Here is a 21,207-nt window from a genome sequence, read left to right as displayed (position 1 = left end):
TCCATGTGCACTCGAGAAGAAAGTATATTCTGTTGCTTTGGGATGCAGAGTTCTAAATATATCTGTCAAGTCCATCTGATCCAGTGTATCATTCAGGGCCCTTGTTTCTTTATTGACCGTGTGTCTAGATGATCTATCCATTTCTGTAAGTGGGGTGTTAAAGTCCCCTGCAATTACCACATTCTTATCAATAAGGTTGCTTATATGTATGAGTAATTGTTTTATATATTTGGGGGCTCCGGTATTTGGCGCATAGACATTTATAATTGTTAGCTCTTCCTGATGGATAGACCCTGTAATTATTATATAATGCTCTTCTTCATCTCTTGTTACAGCCTTTAGTTTAAAGTCTAGTTTGTCTGATATAAGTATGGCTACTCCAGCTTTCTTTTGGCTTCCAATAGCATGATAAATAGTTCTCCATCCCCTCACTCTCAATCTAAAGGTGTCCTCAGGTCTAAAATGAGTCTCTTGTAGACATCAAATAGATGGGTCTTGTTTTTTTATCCATTCTGATACCCTATGTCTTTTGGTTGGCACATTTAATCCATTTACATTCAGTGTTATTATAGAAAGATACGGGTTTAGAGTCATTGTGATGTCTGTATGTTTTATGCTTATAGTGGTGTCTCTGGTACTTTGTCTCACAGGGTCCCCCTTAGGATCTCTTGTAGGGCTGGTTTAGTGGTGACAAATTCCTTCAGTTTTTGTTTGTTTGGGAAGACCTTTATCTCTCCTTCTATTCTAAATGACAGACTTGCTGGATAAAGGATTCTTGGCTGCATATTTTTTCTGTCTAGCACCCTGAAAATCTCGTGCCAATTCTTTCTGGCCTGCCAAGTTTCAAAAGAGAGATCAGTCACGAGTCTTATAGGTCTCCCTTTATATGTGAGGGCACGTTTATCCCTTGCTGCTTTCAGAATTTTCTCTTTATCCTTGTATTTTGCCAGTTTCACTATGATATGTCATGCAGAAGATCGATTCAAGTTACGTCTGAAGGGAGTTCTCTGTGCCTCTTGGATTTCAATGCCTTTTTCCTTCCCCAGTCCAGGGAAGTTCTCAGCTATAATTTCTTCAAGTACCCCTTCAGCACCTTTCCCTCTCTCTTCCTCCTCTGGGATACCAATTATGCGTATATTATTTCTTTTTAGTGTATCACTTAGTTCTCTAATTTTCCCCTCATACTCCTGGATTTTTTTATCTCTCTTTTTCTCAGCTTCCTCTTTTTCCATAACTTTATCTTCTAGTTCACCTATTCTCTCCTCTGCCTCTTCAATCCGAGCTGTCGTTGTTTCCATTTTGTTTTGCATTTCGTTTAAAGCGTTTTTCAGCTCCTCGTGACTGTTCCTTAGTCCCTTGATCTCTGTAGCAAGAGATTCTCTGCTGTCCTCTATACTGTTTTCAAGCCCAGCGATTAGTTTTATGACTATTATTCTAAATTCACTTTCTGTTATATTATTTAAATCCTTTTTGATCAGTTCATTAGCTGTTGTTATTTCCTGGAGCATCTTCTGAGGGGAATTCTTCTGTTTGGTCATTTTGGATAGTCCCTGGAGTGGTGAGGACCTGCAGGGCACTTCCCCTGTGCTGTGGTGTATACCTGGAGTGGTGGGTGGGGCCGCAGTGAGACCTGATGTCTGCCCCCAGCCCACCGCTGAGGCCACAGTCAGACTGGTGTGTGCCTTCTCTTCCCCTCTCCTAGGGGCGGGATTCACTGTGGGGTGGCGTGGCCCGTCTGGGCTACTTGCACACTGCCAGGCTTGTGATGCTGGGGATCTGGCGTATTAGCTGGGGTGGGTAGGCAAGGTGCACGGGGGCAGGAGGGGCAGGCTTAGCTCGCTTCTCCTTAGGTGATCCACTTCAGGAGGGGCCCTGTGGCAGCAGGAGGGAGTCAGATCCGCTGCCGGAGGTTTGGCTCCGCAGAAGCACAGAGTTGGGTGTTTGCTCGGATTGAGCAAGTTCCCTGGCAGGAACTGGTTCTCTTTGGGATTTTGGCTGGGGAATGGGCGGGGAGATGGCGCTGGCGAGCGCCTTTGTTCCCCACCAAATTGAGCTCTGTCGTCCGGGGGCTCAGCAGCTCTCCCTCCCTTTGTCCTCTAGCCTTCCCGCTTTCAGAGCAGAGCTTTTAACTTATGACCTCCCAGACGCTAAGTCGCGCTTGCTGTCGGAACACAGTCCGTCAGGCCCGTCCGCTTTTGCAAGGCAGACTCTGCTTGGCCGGTGAGCCGCCCCTCCGCCCCGGCTCCCTCCCGCCAGTCCGTGGAGCGCGCACCGCCTCGCCGCCCTTCCTACCCTCTTCCGTGGGCCTCTCGTCTGCGCTTGGGTCGGGCGATCCGTTCTGCTAATCCTCTGGCGGTTTTCTGGGTTATTTAGGCAGGTGTAGGTGGAATCTAAGTGATCAGCAGGACGTGCGGTGAGCCCAGCGTCCTCCTACGCCGCCATCTTCCCTTTACCCCGACATTGACATTTTAAAAAAAAACAGGCCAGGTTTTGCTTCTTGTTTTAATAGATTGTTTTTTCATCTTGAGGATTTCTGATATTTTCTCATCATTTGATTCAGGTTATGTGTCCCTGGATACTATCTCTGCAAAAGTGATGTTGTATTCTCAGGGTATCACATCTAGATGCATACAAGTGGTTTTTCTGCCCATCATTAGTGATGCTGACTTTGATCATACTGTCCAAAGTGTTTGGTTTCTCCACTATAGATGGCTCTTTCCTGCCTTGCAAACTAATAAGTAATCCTTGAGGGATGCTTTAAGACAAGTCTAATACTGTGTTTTTCACCAGACTTTCTCCACTAGATTTAGCGTTCTCTGATTACTCTTTCCCAAGCCATCTTTACTATGATGGTTGCTAATTTGTATTTTTCTGACCCTGTCACTCCCTTGGTATATATCAGTTGTCATGACTCTAAAGAAAAGCTCTCCTTTATCCCATTCTCTACATGTGTGTTGTGTGTCTGTGTGTGTATATTTATCATCAGTATGGGATAATAGATTTCCTCATTTTCAGCAGTTTATGATTCATTACTGTCCTTGATTGTTTTGATGCTTAAATTGTCCCGGATTTGGCCAGCGGGGAGCTTTTTAAGCTGGCTCACATATCCTTTTGATGTGCTCCATCATTCATTCATTCATTCATTCATTCATTGGTTTGAGTACTTCCTTAACTTTCTGAGTACAGGCATCTTATATCTTCCTCTACCTGACCCTAGATTCAGGCATGTCTCATAGGAGTACTTTTCTCCCTTCCTCTTTCCCTCCCCTCCTTTCCCCTCCTTCCTTCTTTCCTTACTTTTAGCATTGGTACTTTTGTGTGTGTGTGTTTATTTCTGAGAGAGAGAGAGAGAGAGAGAGAGAGAGAGCAGGGGAGGGGCAGAGAGAGAGGGAGACACAGAATCCAAAGCAGGCTGCAGGCTCTGAGTTCAGCACAGAGCCCGATGTAGGGCTCGAACTCACGGACTGCGAGATCACCGACTGAGCCACCCAGCGTCCCAGCACTGGTTCTTTAAAGTAGGGAATAGAATTTTTAAAAACCAAGATCTAGATGCCTGGTGTTCTCATTGCTACTGGCATCTTTGTTTGTGGACTTTTTTAGCAAACAAAGCTAGGACATACGTTAATTAATCCATTTATTTATTAGAGATCATGAGTTTATCCTTGATATCTCCCAGTGTAGTCTGTTCTCACAAAGTTTGGTCTTCTCCCATTCCATATTGTGTCTCCTGCACCACTGGTCCCCTGGCTCCCAGTAACATCACCATATTTATTCATTTGCTTGATCTTATTATATGAGGTAGTTTTAGAATTGTTGTGTCTATACCACTATGAAAAGTGAAACTACCTAAAAGAGTTCAAGATTTGCCTCTTTGTGTTTGTTTTTTTTCCCTAGACTACAGATACACAGATACATAAAGCACTGCACTGTGTTCAGAAGTTACTTAAATTAGTTCCCTGATGTTTTTCCTTCTTCAATGTGGTTATGTTATTCATTTGAAATGTTAGTTCATTTAGTTTTTGTTTTCAGTTTTCAGTGTTTTTTTTTCTTCCTGTCCTTCTTGATTGAATTTTATGTTTTTAATATGTACTCTGTTGTAATGAATAACTGTGTGTACTTTTTAGGTGTTATTAATGTTATATCTTAAGGATAGATTCTAGAAGTACTGCTGAATCAAAGGTTAAATGAATGTTTAGTTTCATTAGATATTGCCAAATTCACTTCCATAGGGAATAGACCATCCTTACATTTTCTATAGTCTGTTTGACTTAGCCTTGCCAGCAAAGGCTGCTGTTAAACAGCTTTTGAATTTTTGTTAGTCTAATGGGTGAGGGTAGTATTTCAGCATAGTTTTAACGTGCATAATTCTCTTAAATTGGTCACATTTTCATATGGTTAAGAACCATTTTTATATCTTTTTTGTGAATTATTCATGTTTTGCTTATTGCTCTACAGGATATTTGGCTTTTTCTCCCTTAATTTTATAAGTTATTTATTTTTTTTTTAAGTTTACTTATTTATTTTTGAGAGAGCAAGCTGGGGAGGGACAGAGAAAGGGAGAGACAATCCTGAGCAGGCTCCACACCATCAGCACAGAGCCCAACCTGGGGCTTGAACTCACAAACTGTGAGATCATGACTTGAGCCAAGACCAAGAGTTGGCCACTTAACCAGCTGAGCCACCCAGGCATTCCTAAGTTCTTTAATATTAAGGATATTTGTTATTTTTGATGATATATTTTTTATATAGTTGTCCAGCTTATCTTTTTGTCTTTTGACTTTGCTTATGTTTTGTTGTTTGTTTTTGCCATGCAAGTTTTTATTGTCATCGTGTTTATCCATCTTTTTATTCCATTTGGATTTAGTACTTTTTAAAAAGCCTTTCTGTATGTTCAGGCTATAGAAGAATTCACTCACGTTTTCTTCTATTACTTGTATAGTTTTGTGTTTTATATTTATATATCTAATCCATTTTTTAGTTTGTTTTTATGGAGTGAGTAATGAATCTTATTTTCTCTTTTTTTCCAAATAGCTATCCATTTGTCTCAATACTATTTCTTTAAAAAGGCCTTCTGTGGATATAACTGTCATATCATATACTTATTATATACTGGATTTATCTTATGCTATATACTAGATATTATCATATACTAGATTTCCACTTGTAGTTGCATCTGTTGATAATAGATTTGTTCTGTTCCATTGGTCTGTTTGACTATTCATGTACCAGGATTCATGTACTATTTTTATATATTCTTAAGTATGTTTAGTTATTTTTTATTTATTTATTTATTTTTTTCAACGTTTATTTATTTTTGGGACAGAGAGAGACAGAGCATGAACGGGGGATGGGCAGAGAGAGAGGGAGACACAGAATCGGAAACAGGCTCCAGGCTCTGAGCCATCAGCCCAGAGCCTGACGCGGGGCTCGAACCCACGGACCGCGAGATCGTGACCTGGCTGAAGTCGGACGCTTAACCGGCTGCGCCACCCAGGCGCCCCTGTTTAATTATTTTTAATATGTTTTAATGTCTGATAACAGGGCTGGTCCCTGCTCATAGCTTTTTTTTTTGTTTTTTTTTTTTTCATTATTTTCCTTGCTATTCTTGCATGTTTATTTTTTCTGTTGGACATGTCCTATCAATTGTCTACCTCCAGAATAAAAACAGGTGTTGATATTTTTATTCGACTAACATTAAATTTATCAACTAATTTAGAGAGAACTGACATCTTGATAATGTTGAGACACATACTAAGAACAGGAGATGTCTTAATATTTAAGTCCATTTTTATGTCTCTTAGGGGAGTTTTATAGTTTTCTTAATAGATTTTAAAAATATTTAAGTGTAAGTATATTTCAGAGTATTTTGCTCTTGTTGCCGTTGCAAACTGAGTTTTCTCTTCCTTTATGTCATCTAACTTCTTATTTGTCTATTGGATGAAGGTTATTTTTATGCTAATTTTATATGCTGCAAACTGAATTTTTCTGTTGACTTGGTTTTATCAATTCTTTAATTTTATTTTTTTTTTTTAATGCTTATTTTTGAAGGAGAGAGATAGAATGTGAGAGGGGCAGAGAGAGAGGGAGACAGAGAATCCGAAGCAGGCTCCAGGGTCTAAGCTGTCAGTAAAGAGCCTGACATGGGGCTCGAATTCACAATCTGTGAGATCGTGACCTGAGTGAAGTCAGTCACCCAACCGACTGAGCCACCCAGGCGCCCCTGATTCTTTAATTTTCTAATTGTACTACAGAGATACTTTTGCTTTGTCCCAATTATTATTTCTCTGATAGTTTTTTATTCTTATTGTTATGGTTAATACCTACAGTACAATATTAAACAGTAGTGAGAGATTTGCCATCCTTGCTTTGTTCCTGACCTTTGTGGACATACCTCTATTGTATCCCCTTTAAGTAAGATGCTAGCTTTAGGATTGAGGTTTATATTTGTATATAGATTCATGCTGAAGAATTTTCCTTCCGTTTTTAGTTTTTCAAGAGTTTTGAGGTACTGAATTTCATCCAAGGACTTTTCCGCATCTATGAAGATAAATGGTTCTTTTTATACCTATTAATATGATTAATTATAGTAATTGATTTCTAACCAGTTAAAGTATAAGCCCCTTTTAGAGTGTATGATTTTCTTAATATGGTGTTCAAATCTATTTGATAATAGTTAGGATTTTTGCTTTGATATTTGTATTTGTTATCTATTGTTGAGTAATAAATCTCCTTAAAACTTACAGCTTAACACATAAACATTTATTATTTCTAGGGATCAGGAGTGTGTGTGTGGCTTGATTGGGTGCCTCTGGCTTAGGGTCTCTCATGAAGCTATAATCAAGATACCCAGGAACCAACTGAGGGAAGATTGATTTGAAGTTTACTCAAGTGGCTATTGGCAGGCCTCAGGTCCTCACTGACTGTTAGCTGGGGATATCAGTTTCTTGGGCTTGCCTGGACTTGCCATGGGGCTACTTACAACCTGGAAGTTTGTTTCCTCCAAATTGAGGGTTCTGAGAGAAAGAGAATAGATAAGATAGAAACCCACAGTCTTTGTAACCTAATCCTGGAAAGGAACATCCCATGTCTTTACTGTATTGTTTATTAGATGAGAGTCACTAGGTCCAGTCCAGTCAAGTGGAGAAGATTACATACACAAGGGTGTAAACACCGAGGTGGGGGGGCAGTGATCATTAGGGATCATCACAGAGACTGCCTGCTACAATATACCTAAATAATATTGGTCTAATTTCATTTTTTTGTGCTATATATATCAGATTTAGGTATCAGTGTTATACTTCATTAAAAGAATTGGGGTGTTTCTTCATTTTCTATCTCAAAAACAATATATGTGGCATCAGAACTACATGGTTTGTAAAGATTTCGTACAATCTTCCTGTGAAACTATCTGGGTTTGGTACTTTTTTGCTTTCAATGAGTCTAGTGGCATTATAATTCTTTTGTTCTTGTAAGTTCTTTAGTTTTGTTATTTGCTTGGAGGCTCTGAGTTTTCTCTGTCTATGAAGTCTAGTGCTTTATTAGGATAAGTCTTAGAATTGATTCTTTATAGTCAGTTTCCCCAGGTATTGAATGAACCCTTTCAATAGGTAAATATTTGTTGTTTCATTTCCAGTTATTCATATATTATGTCTTCTTTGCCTATTTCTCTGACTCCTTTTTCTTTTTTTAATGAATTTCATTCTCTTGGTTGTTTTCCTGTTTTTCTTCAATGTCCTGTATTAAATTTTTATTTACGCTTATTCTTGTCTTTTATTTCTTTTTTGACTTCAATCAACTTTCATTTATTTTATCTCCCAGCCCTTATTTTTTTTTTTTTTTTTTTTTTTTTTTTTTGGTATGTGTGTGGGTCCATTTCTAGTCCTGTTTTTTAAATTTCCTTTTTTCATGCAACTGTGCTACTTGAAGATACTGAATTCAGTTTGGAATGACCATTTTTCTTTCATGGGTTTTCTCAGGGAGGGAGGTGCTTTTCATCAGCTGAAATGTTTGAATTTACATGTTCTGCTTTATTCTTACAGTACCTTTTTATACAATTAGCTTGGTATTTTCTATTTCTGAATAATTTGTGGCTAGGATCCCTAATTTGAGAGTGCCAGCTTCTCACAGTTTAGTTTTGAATGGATGTATTAGTGATACAGTGGAAATGGGAGAGGAGTTGGCATGATTTGTATCTCTTTTGTTTTTACAGAATCTTAATTTTTTCCCTCTAATTTTTTTCTTTTATTTCTCTGAGGGTTTCACCTCTTCTCTACTTATCTGGGTCTTCTTTGGAAGCTGTGCTTATTCAAACTATCAATTTTAGCCTTTCTCACTTTCAGATTCCTTTTCTATAGCCAGTCCTGTGAACCACCAAATCCCCAAGTTGTACTCAGTATTTTAGAACATAGTGTTAGATTTTCTCATTCTGGGGGTGATTTTGACTGTACTTCCTCAAAGTCTTCCATGTCCCTCTCCTGTTTTACATGGATTTCTTAAGCCCCCTCTTTATCACTTTGTGCCCATCGGCTTTCAATGGCAGCAGGAAATCGTTTTTGTAATTTGGTGTTTATTTCCGTACCTGATAATATCAAAGATGTAGTATTCTCTGTCTCTGAGTAATCCTGTTGGCATGGTTTTCTTTCACTCCTTGCTAATTTTGTAATTTGGGAGAGGATGTGTGGAGAGATTAGGAATCACTTGGCAGCCATTTATCTTCCAGACCAACTCCTGAAATTTTAGTTTTTAAAACTTAGCAGATTTATCAGTAGAGTTTTCCAAACATTTAGGAAAGAAATAACATCAATATTACATACATTCTTTCACTGAAAAGAAGAAGTTATAATTCCTATCTCTTTTAATGAGTGTAATATTTATTCCAAAACCTAGAAATGACATTATAAGAAAGCAAATTATAGGTCAATCTCATAAACATAAATGTAAAAATCCCAAACAGAATATTAAAAAATTTACTCAAATGATAAAAATGATAATGCATCATGACTACAAGGGGTTTATTCCCAAAATGCAAGGTTGGTTTAATATGCCATATTAACAACAACAACAACAAAGGGACACAGATCATTACAATCTGACAGATGCAGAAAAAGCATTTCACAGATTTCAATATCTGTTCATGATAGAAACTCTTAGCACCCTAAGTAGGAACTTTCTTAGTCTAATAAAGGACATTTACAAAAATCCTACAGCAAACATCTCATAATGATAAAAATATTGAAAGCTTTCCCTCTGACATCAGAAACAAGGACAGTACTGTCACCACTTCTGGTCATCATTATGCTAGGTATCCTAGACAGTTCACTAAGGCAAATTAAAGAAGTTGTAAGGATTGGATTATAAGAAATAAAATCTTATTCACATATGACATCATTGTGATCCAAAGGATTATATAGCTAATGTATTAGAATTAGTCAGTTTTGTAAGTTTGTTGGCTTCAAGGTCAATAAAAATCAAAGCATTTCTATATGCCAAGTAGCAAACAAATAAACAACAAAATTAAAAAAATAATACCATTCAAAGTAGCATTAGGAAAAAAAAAACCTAATGCCTAGGAACAAATCAAAACAAAAGGTATGTCAGAATTCTGCATTGAGAGCTAGAAAACATTACTGAGAGAAATTAAGACCTAAATGGTGAAATAGAAATATACCATGTCCATGGAATAAAAGACTCAATGTTGTAAAGATTCAGTTCTCTGCCAAAATAATCCACATAATCAATGTAGTTCCAGTAAAAATTCCAGCAAATTGGTGTGTGAGTGTGAGAGAGAGAGAGAGAGAGAGAGAGAGAGAGAGAATGTATGTGAATTGACAGCCTCTAAAATTCATATGGAAATGCAGAGTACAAAGAAGAACTAAAGTGGTCATGAAGAACAAAGTTGGAAGGTTTAAAATACCAGAGAGCAAAGGTTAAACTACCTGTTATGAAACTAAAGTAATTTAAACAGTCTGCTATTTGTACATACAAGGGTAGAAAAATTGACCAGTAGAGTTCAGAAACAGATCCAAAATATATGGTTATTTAATCAAAGAGGAATGTTACACTTTTAGTGCGTTAGGAAAGAATGGTCTCAAAAAAAAAAAAAATTAAAAAAATTACAAAAAAGGAAGGAATGGTCTCTTTAGTGAGTGTATATATATGTGTACAATCAATTCAAGATGAATTGCAGGTAGAAAAGTGAAAGGTAAAACAGTGAAGCTATTTGAAAGAATACAGGAGAATATCTGGTCTTGAAGTAGTCAAAGATTTCTAAAACAGGACACAATAATCACTAACCATAAAGAAAAAGATTGATGAATTAGACTGTATTAAAGTTAATCAAAAACATAACTTCTATCAAAAACATATCGAAGAGGATGAAAATGCAACCTGCAGAGTGAGAGATTATCTCAATATTTATATCTTACAAAAGACATAGCTAGAATATGTAAAGAACCCCTTCAAAGCAATAAGAGAGACAATCCAGGGGCACCTGGGTTCAGTCTGTTAAGCGTCCTACTTCATTCAGCTCGGGTCATAATCTCACAGCTGTGAGTTCAAGCCTCACGTCTGGCTCTGTGCTGACAGCTCAGAGCCTGTAGCCTGCTTCAGATTCTGTCTCTGTCTCTCCGTCTTCTCTCTCCCACCCCTTCAAATATAAATAAACATTAAAAAAAAAAAAGACAACCCAGTTAAAATAAATGGACAGAAAACTTGAACTGACTTTTCAGAGGATATCTGAATAGCCAAAAAAAAAAAAAAAAAAGGTTAAAAAGCACTGAACTTCATTAGCCATTAAAGAACTGAATTAGAATCACTACTTTTCACTGTGTTCCCATAAGAAAAACTAAAATGAAAAAGATGGAATATATCAATTGCAACTCTCAGAAACTACTGATGGGAGTGTAAGTTGGTACAATGGAAAATGCCCAGTATCTACTAAAGTTGAATGTCACATACCCTATGTCACAGTAATTCTATTTCTGTGTATATGTGGTTGATAGAAATTATGGCCTTCCCTAAATGTCTATATCCTAACCCTTGGAACCTATGATTATATTACATTATATGTCAAGGGGGAATTAAGTTGCTGATGGATTATGGACTTAAGGTTGATACTCAGCTGACCTTAAAATAGGGGGATTATCCTGGGGGACTGGGCCCAGTGTAACCACAAAGTTCCTAAAAATGCTAGAGGGAAGCTGAAAAGTTCCAAGTCAGAAAAGGAGGTTTACTGACAGAAGCAAGATCAGAGTTGATGCAGTGTGAGAAGGGTTTAACCCATCAGGGCAACCTTTGAAGATGGAGGAGGATGGCCATGAGCCAAGAATTGTGATCAGGCTCTAGAAACTAGAAAAGGCAAGGAAATGGACTGTCCCCTAGAGCCTCCAAAAGGAATGTAGTCCTGCTGAAATCTTGATGTTAAACTAGTGAGTCTTGTTGGACTTTAACCTACAGAACTGCAATAGATAACTAATGTAGTATAAATGCAGTAGAAATGCCTACAGTTGTTTATCTACAGACACATACTAGAATGTTCATAGCAGTACCATTCATAATAGCTAAAAATAGGAAACAGTCCTAAAGATCCTTCATCAAATGGAAGGGAGAAATCAGAGTAGACAGAGTTAATTGAAATATCTTAATGGTTCATGTAATCACAATGTGATAGTCTGATGAATTCATTTTCAATATAGAAATTACCTGCCAAAGTGATATTGACCAATTTAAGACCAGTGTTGGGTAGTCAGGGTGCACTGTATTTTGAGATACTAGACATAAAATGGAAATATTACTTCATGCAGAAGTTTACTATTTGATTAATATATAGAGTATTTATTAAAATTTAAATTGTGGGGCACCTGGGTGGCTCAGTTGGTCAAGTGCTGACTCTTGGTTTCAGCTAGGTCATGATCTCATGGTTTGTGGGTTCAAGCTCCCATGTTGGGCTCTGCACAGTGTGGAGCCTGCTTGAGATTCTCTCTCTCCCACTCTCTCTGCTCCTCTCCCTCACATGCCCACTTTCTCTCTCTCAAAAAAAAGTTAAATTGTGCATGGAAATGATTCTCACCAATTTCAGGATATTAGCTGCTGCTGGAGACAGAAAGAAGTCAGGAAGAGAAGGCAAAGGGATGAGAACAGAGTTCAGAAATAAGTGTGGCAAAATGTTAACATCCTTAAAATCTGGGTGGTGGGTACATGAGTGTGTTATTTTCTGTGTATTTGAAATATTTTGTAATTTTAAAAAGTTCTTAACAGAGTACAGGAATTAATATTGCATTAACTGTGATATATACCTTTTTTCCCCCACATTCAGTCAGGCCTTAATTAGATTTCTGTAACATGTTGTTCTTTAAAGTGATAGCAGAGAACCAATCATGCCTTTATATTCTGGTTTCACTAAGTTAATATTGGAGAAAAAAGTCTTGTTTGGGGTTCTGGAACTTTGTAGGTGTAGTGTCTTCATTTCTGAAATCTGGATTCCTTAACAGGTATTAGAGTCCTTTTAACATTCACCTAAAAGTAGTAATGCTATAGTTCCAGCAAATCCTCATTTTTTCTTCCTTTTTTAAAGAAGAATTTAACATTTATTTATTTTTGAGAGAGAGAAAGAGCGAGCAAGCGAGGAGGGGGGGGAGGGGAAGAGAGAGAGCAAAAGAGACACAGAATCCAGAGCAGGCTCCAGGCTCTGAGCTGTCAGCACAGCCCGTTGCGGGGCTCGAACTCATGAACTGCAAGGTCATGACCTAGCTGAAGTCAGACGTTTAACCAACTGAGCCACCTAGGGACCCCTTATTTTTTCTTCCTAATGGAGACTGTTTTCCCCATAGAGTCTTTACTCACTAACAACTAGAACAATGGAACAACAAGAATCCTTGGATAGTTAGCAAAAGAAGGTGAAAGGTGAGAAGTGGGTGATGGTGGTGGGAGCCACCTGTTGCAGGGCTGTAAGAAAAATGTGTGAGGGCTGGAAAATTAATAGCACAGTGGAATGAAAGGAAAGTCAGGCTAAGTACTTCTATTATGCATTTAGGTGATGTAGTGGACAGAATAGCAGCACCTCCCCCCACAGGATGTCTGCCCACATTTTGTTCTTCCTCAGAATTTGTTACACGTTGATCCTTGAACAACATGGGTTTGTATTACATGGGTCTACTTATACCTGGATTTTTCACAGTACTGTAAATGTATGTACGCTTCCTTATGGTTTTCTTAATATTTTCTTTTCTCTAGCTTACTTTATTGTGAAAATATATAATACATATACAAAATATTTGTTAATTGACTATGTCATAGGTAAGGCTTTTTGGTCAACAGTAGACTATTAGGAGTTAAGTTTTGGGGGAGTCAAAAGTTATACATAGAGTTTTGACTGTGTGGAGTCAGCACCCCTAACACCCATGTTGTTCATGTATTAACATTTGACAGAAGAGAACTTGTGGCTGTGATTAAGGTTCTGGACTCTAAAACAAGGAGATTATTCTGGATTATCTGGGTGGACCCAATATAATCATAAGAGCCTTTAAAAAATAAAGACATGAGGCAGAATGGAAAGTCAGAGAGATGAGAGGCATGAAAAGTCTTTGAAGATGGAGAAAGGGGACCTCAAACCAAGGAAATGCAGGTTGTGTTTAGAAGATAACAATTCCCCAACTGAAAACCAGCACAGAAATAGGGACCTTAGTTCTAAAATTGCATGGAACTTAATTTGGCCAACAGTCTGACAAAGTTTGGAAGTATATTAGTGTCTAGAGACACCAGAAAGGAAAGCAAGTCTTGCCTACATGTTGATTCAGCCTTGTGAGACTAAGCAGTGGATCCTCGTTGAGCCATGGTTACCCAGACTTCTGACCTATAGAATTGAGGTAATTAGTGTTAAGCCACTGAATTTGTGTTATAGCATCAATAGTAAATAATACAGGTGATGATATTTTAAAAATGTGCTTTCTGTTTATAACAGGATATGTGCTCATTCTAGTAAATATGAATCACTTGGGGATTTTACTAAACTACACAGTTCTGTTTTCATAGATCTGAGGTTAAGCCTTGAGATGATGCTGATGTTGCTGGCCCACACAACCACACGTTGAATAACAAGATTCTAGATTATCTTTAAAATATAGTAATGTGTAGAGTAAAAAATTAAAGTTGTTATCATCCAAAGGTAACTAGCATTAATGCTGTGCTGTGATTTCTTCATGTCTTTTTAAAATAGACATTAATTTTCTATTAAAAAAATTAGGATCACATGGTATATAGTTTATAAAATGCTAGTGTTCCTGTATTATTAAATTAAATATGCTTGAAAACATGAATTTAATAAGTATAAAATATTCCATCAATATGGATGTACTAAAATATTCTGCTTTGGTTGTTTCCAACTTTTCTCCATTATGATTAATGCTATGATAATTACCTTATAAATAATGCTTTTCCACATTTCAGATTATTTCCTTAGAATAAATCCTGCAAATAGTTCAAGTACTTAATCAAAGGATATGAAGATGTTCTAACTTTTTCATCCAAAGTGCCAGGTTATCCTTCAGGAAAGATTCTGCCAATTTATATTAATACCAGCTGTATATGTGTGTCTGTTTGAGAGCATCCTGTCTTATAGGAGTATAATCTTTAATTTTTCATAAATTTTTTTTAAGTTTATTTATTTATTTTGAGAGAGAGTGAGGAGGGGAGGGCAAAGAGAGAGGGAGAGAGAGAATCCTAAGCCGACTCCACGTTGTCAGTGCAGAGTATGATGCAGAGCTTGATCCCATGAGATCATGACCTGAGCTGAAATCCTAAGTCAGATGCTTATCTGACTGAGCCACCCAGGTGCCCCATGAATATAATCTTTTAAAACAGCTTTTCTAATTTTGATAATCAAAAATTAAATTTTATTTGAATTTGCAATTTTAAAGGTTTTGGTAATACATAAATTTTCACATTCACTGGTGTGTGTGTGTGTGTATGTGTGAATTGTCTGCATTTTCTTTTCCTGGTTTTCTTTGGAAGATCAAAGATTTAGCTGTTTATACAGAATGAAAAACATTTTTATTCCTATATCTCCCTAGTGAAATAAAATTCTCACCTATGCAGTTTAGAGTCTGCCTAATTTGTTTCCATTCTTTAACATTGTTTTCATGAATGTAAATAAACCTTAACCCAAAGTATTAGCATTTCTAGCTGCTACCCATTAGTTCAAGGTGTATTACAAAGAAAGGGAGCTGTCAGCATGCTTGTCCCAAGGGAGCTAGGTAGGTAGTAACTCTTTTCTTAAATAAAACGCAAAATATTTATACATAACATGCACCCACTTGCAAAGAGACAAATGTGCATGCTTGTGTGCACGCACACATAGACACACACACACACACACGCAATATCCCAGATCTCAGAATAATTACAAAGCAAACTCCATTTTTGATGTGGCAGTGCCTGTTCTCTGAATATGAGATGTCTACCTCCGGAAGCAGTCACATTGCCTGTGTTAGCTTGTTTTGTAGTTACCAACATTATTATGTGGAAATTCTTTAGATCCTGTAATATCAAGAAAATTCACCTCTGAGCAGGCTAAGATTACTGACTGAATATTAAAATCAGAGTTGATGTCCCAAAATATTTTCACACACATGAATACAGAAATTCACACATTCAACCATATACTTTCTTATTCAGGCTGTCTCTGCATAAAATAAATGGAGCCTCATGAGGCCAGTCACCTGACGGTAGGAATCCTGAGAATAGGGGAGAATCTTTGGGTTCTTGCCTTCTCTTTTCCATAATATGTCAAGAGATGTGAGATCAGGTAGAAAGTAGGAGGGAGAAGGTGCCAGGAAGATAAGTACATGTGCAAACAAGTGCTTATGGTCAAGCCTGGACTTTAAAGTATTGTGATCAGAGGTGCTGTTGCTAATTATATACGTTTTACATACCACATTTCCACATGTCACCACAATTTGCTTTATTGGCTTTGGCTCTTAATATGCACTGTCAAAGGACTAGCAGTTTATGGTACTAGACCAAAGTTTATTTAAATTGATGATTCCAAACTTTAAATTTATGACATCATGTTAGTTTGTAATATGAATGTTTTCTTTAAAACTTTAAAATATTTATGCTTTTACTTATATTACACAGTATTCCTTAAGCTAATCTTAGATATATGTCTATTTAAAAAAAAAAATCAACTTGGAGTCTTTTGCTTCAGCCTTATCTATAGTAGAACACAGTTATTCTACCTTTATCTGGAAATAAAAATTGTAATATAGGGGCACCTGGCTGGCTTGGTCAGTGGGAGTGTGTGACTCTTGATCTTGGGGTTGTGAGTTGGAGCACCACATTGGGTGTAGAGATTACTTAAAAAAATAAAACCTTTAAAATAATTGTATATATTTTGTAGTCTTGTTAACAGATTTGAGGAAGGATAGTATACCATCATTTGCTGGGCTTCATGGTATAAGTATAGTTCTTTTACTTTTAGTACTTTAAGGGTCAAGTCATTTTCATCCAGGAAACATGATACTACTTTACTAGCAGAAACACTACTGTCATTTGTAGTGACCTATCAATGCAACCAACTTAATAAAAGCTAGTACACATAGAGTTTAATATATGTCGGGCACTGTGAGGCTACAAAATATAAACAACATTTATATTCTGAAGTATAAATAATACTGTTCTCTACTATGGATGTGGCTGAGGCCGATGTCACACTTTTTTTTTTTTTTTAAACAAATATGGGTGCCTGGGTGGTTCAGTTGATTGAGCTTCTGACTCTTGATTTTGGCTCAGGTCATGATCTCATGGTTTGTGGGATCAAGCCTTTCTCTCTCTTTCTCTCTTCTCTCTGCCCTTCCCCGACCCCCTCCCCGCCCCGCTTGTGTGCTCTCTCTCAAAAAATGGATAAACTTAAAAAAAAATCACAAACACAGTCACTCCTCTAGGACTTTATTTAAATGAATTGTGGCATACATATTGTAAACACGTTTCGTATATTAACTTAATATTCATAATAATTCTATGGCATAAGTACTATTATCATATCTATTTTATAAACAAGCATACCAAAGCCCAGGGATTTTAAGTAATTTAATCTTCCTCATCCTTTTTATACTGTGACTTCTTCTGTGCTGTATTTTACAGGGTGTAGTATGCACCCAGTCTATTGGGAAAGCCTGCAGTCTGGCTCAAGTCTATGCACTTCACATCAAAGCCTAATTGTCTCCCAACACAATTATTTGTTTCTCAATTCTTTATTGCAGAGTTCACTAAAAGTACCGTTATTTAGAAACAAACAGTTCTTAAAATGTATAGCTTTTACTAAAAAACTTAAGAAAAATTTAATTGTTTTAAAATTGTTTTTCTTGAATACATTTGTTCAAAGGCCTGGAACTTAACAGTCAACTTATTAGAAAGTACTAGCACATTGAACAGTCCTTTCAGGTGTCAAGACTGACTTTGTAACACCTGCCACCGGTGTTAGTTTTTCTCGTTACGGGTAGTTTACTGTTGCAGCCATACAGTAATGAGGAGTGTATCTACATTTGATTAATTTCCTCATCTCCTGTCTGAGGTGTCACAGGAGATTTTGAACATTGACAATAATAATTATACTAATAGAAGATATTTTTAATTCTTTTGTCAAAATAAAGGAGTTTAATGTCATTTTATAAATTGAGTCTGCTGTAATTCATCAGAATTTTAAGATTTAGGTCTTCCAGTTTTCCATGTAGATTATTCCCTGCAGTAGATTACATTAACAGATGGAATAACTGCATCTACATTCTAGAAGTAATTAGTGTATAATCCTGTAAGGTTGATTAGGAAGCTGTTTCTATTTTTGGATATATCTTGTTGATTGGACATTTTCTTTGTAGGTTATGGTTATCAACATTTAAAGTTTTATCTTTAAACGTTAATTTTTGGATTAATGGTCTTGTGTAGGTTATCATCTGAATGTTCCGTATTTCTCTTTCTGTTAAACTACCTTGTGTTCTTTTGCCGATAGTTTTTTTGGTAGTATTTACTAATGTATATTAAATGTTGGGGCACCTGGGTGGCTCAGTTGGTTAAGCATCCAACTCTTGATCTCTGCTCTGGTCATGATCCTACTGCTCATGAGTTCAAGCCACACCTTGGGTTCTGTGCTGTTAAAGCCCGCTTGAAATTCTCTCTCTCCCTCTCTCTCTCCATCCCTACCCTGCTTGCACATGCTCTTGTGCTTTCTCTAAATAAATAAACTTCAAATGTATATCAGTACACAAACACATCCTAGGCATATGTAAAAAATGGATATTGGGGCGCCTGGGTGGCTTAGTCGGTTAAGCCTCCGACTTTGGCTCAGGTCATTATCTCATGGTTTGTGAGTTTGAGCCCCGCCTCAGCCTCTATGCTGACAGCTCAGAGGCTGGAGCCTATTTTCGGATTCTGTGTCTCCTGCTTTCTGCCCCTACCCCTTTCACACTGTGTCTCTCTCAAAAAATAACCATTTAAAAAATTTTTTTTAAGTGGATGTCAGAGTTTGATCACAACAGGTAGGTTTTACAAAGATTACCTCAAGATTTGTTAAGAGTTGTAAAATAAGGGGCGCCTGGGTGGCGCAGTCGGTTAAGCGTCCGACTTCAGCCAGGTCACGATCTCGCGGTCCGTGAGTTCGAGCCCCGCGTCGGGCTCTGGGCTGATGGCTCAGAGCCTGGAGCCTGTTTCCAATTCTGTGTCTCCCTCTCTCTGCCCCTCCCCCGTTCATGCTCTGTCTCTCTCTGCCCCAAAAATAAATAAAAAACGTTGAAAAAAAATTAAAAAAAAAAAGTTGTAAAATATGATTCAAAATGTCATACCTCACCTTGTAAGATACGGCAAAGGAAAAAAAAATACATGGTATAAAGTTGGATTCTTCTTTAGAAGCAGAGAATTCCAAATATAAGCAAGCTTACATAGATAATAACTTTTATTGTCATAAACTCATCTACATTTTCCTAACATTCAGGCTTTCACCAACTTTTATATGTTCAGCTGAATCTAAATGAATTTATTTCCGACATAATCCTTTTCTGTATTGTAGGCACAGTTGAGCCAACATCCGTGTCAATTCTAGGATATAATTTAGAACCATGACGTACTCAATTTATGCTGTGAAAAGTTTTATCGAGTTGTGTTCAATATTTTAAAAAAAAATTTTGGGGCGCCTGGGTGGCGCAGTCGGTTAAGCGTCCGACTTCAGCCAGGTCACGATCTCGCGGTCCGTGAGTTCGAGCCCCGCGTCAGGCTCTGGGCTGATGGCTCAGAGCCTGGAGCCTGTTTCCGATTCTGTGTCTCCCTCTCTCTCTGCCCCTCCCCCGTTCATGCTCTGTCTCTCTCTGTCCCCCCAAAAATAAATAAACGTTGGGGAAAAAAAATTAAAAAAAAAATTTTTTTTTTTTTAAATTTAATGTTTGTTTTTGAAGGAAAGAGAGCATAAGCGGGGGAGGGGCAGAGAGAGGGAGACACAGGATCCAAAGCAGGCTGCAGGCTGTCAGCACAGAGCCCGATGAGGGGCTCGAACTCACAAGCTGTGAGATCATAACCTGAGCTGAAGTCAGATGCCCAACCGACTGAGCCATCCAAGTGCCCCAAGTTGTGTTCAGGATTAACAGCATTCCTATCTCTAAGACTATTAGACATTATTCCTATGATTTCTATTCCATTTTAATTTTTGACATTGTTTTCTGTTTATTACAACAAGGCAAGTACTCTCAGTTTTGGGGTTAGATTCAGATTCTTAGGAGATTTGTTCCTTCTTCCCATTTAAATTCATTGAAAACTATTTTCAGGGCTGTTTGCCTCTAAAAGCAATTGTTCATAATTGAGGCAGATTTTCCCTTGTAGGAATTCACAGCTGTGAAGAGAAAGTTCTCTTTCCCAGTGGGTTACTAAATAGGCTTTTGTGAGAATTTACTGGAATATTTTTCCTGATGAAAGAGTCAAAGACTAAGAGTCTGTTGTTCTTGGTGCTAATAGAACCAGAACACCTGCAGCTGAGCATTTACACTTTGGAAAGCAGAACTAATGTAAGGTCTTCTTTTATGTAGGGAGTAGTTTGAAAGCAATAATTTTTCTTAAAAAATTACAATTCAGACATGATCTTTGTTCCAAATTAGAGGTTTTAACAGTGAAAGCTCATTGAAGTATGCAGTCAAAATAAAACTCACATACAGCATTTCCTATGTAGTATAGCTTTGTGTATTTTGCTAATGTACACATATTTAATTGGCAAACATGAAGCCTTTTACTGTGTCCACTGATTTGTGTTAATACTTCCCTTTCTTGTTCCACTTTGTTTCTTAATCACCCAATTCATAAAAACCCCATTTGGGGAAAATGCATCCCTGCTATAGGAAATCACTACTCAACCCAAGCCACTGTCAGCTTTCTTAATGGCATCTGTTTCCATCCTAGTCTCGCTTCCCTGTGTACTGTGAGGTTAAGAGCACACATAGTGAGCTAACCTTCCTGTGTTTAAATTTTGGCTGTTACAGTGGCATGGCCTTGAGTGAGCTATTTATTTCATCTCTAGGTGGCTTCAGTTTCCCTCTGTAAAATGGCTATTACTGTACCTCATATGCTTTTTCCATCCATATCCTCATTGTGTAGTCCCTTGCCCCATTTTTTCCTTATAGCACTTATCCCCACTGGTTCTATATCGTTCAGTATCTTTCTCTCCTAACAGGAATGTAAACTCGGCACAGGGTTTTATTTTGGTCATTGTTGTATTCCCACACCTAGACAACCTGGCATAGGTGGTGCTTAGTAAATACTTGCTCAAAGGCTGTATACAGATGCTGGGTTAAGAACCAATGTTTTCCTGACAACTACTGACCTTACTTTTATTATGCACCTTTTTTTTTTTTTTTCTTTTTCCCATGGTATGACCCTGACATTTCCTACTCCAGTATTTTTACTTAATCCAGGTTTTCTCATTAGGCCACTATTCACTTTTAAAAGATAATCTGGGCTTTTAGAAATAAAAACTAAATTCTTATTTTGCAAAGTAAAGGATAAGCAAGCACAGTGAAACTGCTGATACTATTTTCAAAGGGAAATATTCAGTACTATGTAGTAAATTGAACTGTATACTTATCCAGATAGTTTGAACTTTTAGTTTTTAATGTAACAGATCTACCGACCTATAAAGATCCATGGACATTTCAAATCAGATAATGAATAATACTTTGAGTA

At 37.4% G+C, this 21,207-nt stretch overlaps 1 protein-coding gene across 5 annotated transcripts in view; it reads left to right on the top strand.

The window, feature by feature from the left end:
• The window catches only part of ECHDC1 (ethylmalonyl-CoA decarboxylase 1), a 56,902-nt gene that overhangs the window by 31,324 nt on the left and 4,371 nt on the right, over positions 1-21,207 (top strand). The window lies entirely within an intron of this gene.

Source organism: Prionailurus bengalensis, chromosome B2 (assembly GCF_016509475.1).
Source record: "Prionailurus bengalensis isolate Pbe53 chromosome B2, Fcat_Pben_1.1_paternal_pri, whole genome shotgun sequence".
Classification (NCBI taxonomy): domain Eukaryota; kingdom Metazoa; phylum Chordata; class Mammalia; order Carnivora; family Felidae; genus Prionailurus; species Prionailurus bengalensis.
The sequence above is the reverse complement of the archived record's forward strand: the minus strand, read 5'-3'. Positions and strand labels throughout refer to the sequence as shown.